Source organism: Rousettus aegyptiacus, unplaced genomic scaffold (genome assembly GCF_014176215.1).
Source record: "Rousettus aegyptiacus isolate mRouAeg1 unplaced genomic scaffold, mRouAeg1.p scaffold_m13_p_7, whole genome shotgun sequence".
Classification (NCBI taxonomy): Eukaryota; Metazoa; Chordata; class Mammalia; order Chiroptera; family Pteropodidae; genus Rousettus; species Rousettus aegyptiacus.
The window spans coordinates 81,095,378-81,098,650 of record NW_023416310.1 but is presented as its reverse complement, the minus strand read 5'-3'; the positions used below and the strand labels follow the sequence as shown (position 1 = coordinate 81,098,650).

General features: G+C 36.9%; 1 pseudogene; it reads left to right on the top strand.

Moving 5' to 3' along the window:
• Positions 1 to 1,336: 1,336 nt before the first annotated feature.
• On the top strand, positions 1,337 to 1,455 carry LOC118606153 (annotated as a pseudogene).
• Positions 1,456 to 3,273: the final 1,818 nt, after the last annotated feature.

Here is a 3,273-nt window from a genome sequence, read left to right as displayed (position 1 = left end):
AAGAAATGGAAAACAGGAAAAAGGGTGGTGGCAGCGAGGACACATATCACCCCGAATGGAAATAACCAATTAATATTTTGATAGTCTTTCTAGTTCGATAGTCTTTCTAGTTCTTAAGAGTGTGTGTGTGTGAAACAGTATAATGCGTATATACTTTTGTAGCCCTTCTCTTTTCCACATCCATATACTTTTTCCTGCAAAGGATAACAGTTTTTGTGTGTGGTGTTTTCTTTGCCTGGACGGCCCTTTTAGCTAAGCAACTTCTCTTCCTTCAGATTTCCTTCTGAATCACTGTGGTCGTGGGAGTTGTTTTTGATCTCCCTGACCTGTCTAGTCCCATTGGATGTTCTCACTGCTTACTGGTCTTCTTCTACACACTGGTCACAGCTGTGATTTTTTATTCCTATGTGCTTTTTGATTGTTCTCTCTCTTTCACTAGGCTGTGAGCCTTGTGAGGGTAGGGGTTTTGTATTCTCAAGGCCCAATATAGTGCTTGGCACACAGTAGATACTTCAGGAATTTTGGGTTGAATGAATGAATAGCCAGCCTATAAGATACTCCGTGTATGAATAAACCATTGCTTGTCCAGCTATACTTTAACTTTGAGGCTGCTTATTGGCTATTACAAATGGAATAATGATCATCTTTGTACAAAACAGCCTTTCCCACATCCTTAGTTATTCCTTTAGAAAAATCTAAGATTTTTGGACTAGAGGGTATGGGACACGTTAGTGCCTTAGATACGTACTATTGAACTGTCTTCCAGAAAATACCAATTATTACACTGTCCTAGTAGTAGAAGAGAGTGAATGTTTCTCCATATCCTTGTGAAAGTTGTAATATTTTTAATTATTTTTGCTAATTTTTTTGCAAATTGACTATTCCTAATCTTTGTCAATTTTTCTATTTAGATATCTCTCCTTCTGTGTTTATAGCAATTCTGCGAATTAAGATTTTTGGCCATGTATCACATATTCTGTCTGTTGACTTAAATCTTTTCTTTTATCAATCAATTATATGCGTGTTTACTTGCACATACAAAACTCTCCATCTTTTTCCTTTACTGTTTTTGTCTTTTTATACTTATAATGCTTTTCCTATACTAAGATGATAGAAATAATAGCTTAGGGTGTATATATGAGTATATAGAGGGAAAAGGCTGGATTAATCTATAAATGATGCTGACTTGATTAATTATTTGGGAAGGGAAAAATTTTTCACCTAATATCTTACATCCATATGTATTCAAATCAAAATTTGAAAAGTACAAAAGAACTAGAAGAAAATATTGGTAAGAATTACTTTGGATAAAAATTTCTATTGTTAAAAGTTTTGGGTCTATAGCCATGCTACCCTGAACAAGCCCGGCCCCATCTGATCTTGGAAGCTAAGCAGGGTTGGGCCTGGTTAGTACTTGAATAGGAGACCACCTGGGAAGATCAGGTGCAGTAGGTGTAAAAAAAAAAAAAAAAGATTATAAGCTAACAAGGTCCTTGCAATCTGTAAGGTCAACCAAGGGTTGCCTTGCCTAAAAAAAAAAAAAAAAAAAAGTCTTGGTTAGAAATATTTGATAATAAAGTCCCCAGGTAGTTCAATGTTGAGAGAAAGAGTCTAACTCTTGGTCTCTGAATCTCAAGTATCTTTTTGTGAACCCCACAGCAACCCTTCTCCTAGTTAAATTAAGCCAAAATAAATAAATAGTGCAATGTAAAAGGACGCTGGATGTAGAGTTAGACACAGTGTCTAGTCCTGGGTTTATCTCATTATTCATCACATAGTTAGGTCATCAAGGAAGAACTTTCTTTAGAAGTTCTCTTTATCTATTCACTGGAATGACAGAAATCCCTGTGCTATCTACTTCACGGAGTTGTTGGGAAGTTCCAGTCAGATATTGTAAATGTACAGCATTTATCACTGAAGTTTCCTATTATATAATGATAGCATAATGTGCTTTATATTATTGCTATCTATGTTCCTGTGTCTCCTACAGAACTCTTTCTTTAAGAGCAAGTTTGTCTCCCTCCACACCGCTATACCCTGAAAATGTCTGGCCTGATGGCTTTGCCTAATAGATTATATTTTCCAATGTTTAAGAGCTCTGACTCTGGAGTTATAGTGTGTTTGGTTTGAATCTGGGTTCTGTCATTTGTATTTTTGTGACCTTGGGCAGGTTATTTAATCTAAATCTCACTTTTTCCATCTTTGAATAGAAGATAATAATGTTATCTGTCTTGATAAGTCAAGGCCCTTTGGTTATGTCAGTAATCCAAATTATGGTTGCTGAAGCAAAAAAGGGAATGTAGTAGCTAATCTGTATCTACATCTATAGTTATATCATTCCTATTTATATTTATATTTACATCTACACCTGTCTAGCTATCTTCTCCAGGAGCAGTTAATGTAAGATCTTGTTGCCCTCTCATGATTTGCTACTTCTTTTAGCTTTAATCTTTTTTTTTGGAAGTGGGATTTGTCCACAAACTGGGCAAGGTGTTGCAGCCCCTAATTTATATCATCAAGTTAGACATTTAAACCGCTTACCCATTTAAAAAAGTTACAGTCCTCTACAATGTGGTAGTCAGGTGAAGGGGGAGCTTTGGTCATTTAAACCTGGTCTGCTTGCCCTCTTATGGCTGTGGTCATAGGCTACTTGGACTGGGAGTTTCATCACTATCATCGTATGATTGGAAAAGGAGAGAAGCAGTTCCCCAAAGGAATGGGGTAGTGTAGGGTGTATTGACAGACAAAAAATAACCAATGTCTATTTTATTCATAGGATTGTTAGGAGAATTCAATGACAAAACTTTTTTATACTATTGATATATAGCAAATGCTCAAGAAAAAAAAAAAGGACTCTTACTAGTATTGTTATTCTTTGGAAGGATATTTACTTCTAGGCATCGTGCAAGGAATCGGTTAGTTGCCTTCTGAATTGTGGTAGTTAGAATGAGTTTATTGTAAAGTCTAGGAAGAAGTTCTATGTGGTCCTGTGGTAAGAGATGAAGGGAAGGGAGCCACCGTTAGTCTTCACGGGAATTAGCCTAGCAAAGGGCACTGGGGCTTAGAGCAGGGGAAAGAAGCCTGTCTTTTCTTACTAGGAGTTCCTCGTAATGAATGCCATTTTCAGTGGCAGCTGTAGGAGTATACCAGCCTTGAGTCTCTGCTTCCATTTCCAGCCTTTCCTCAGGGTCAAAGAGTCTTAAACACGATTTAAGTGACGTAAGACTCTGCTTCTTTTCTTCCTACTGGCTAGTCAGCTACCTCCAGATTTTT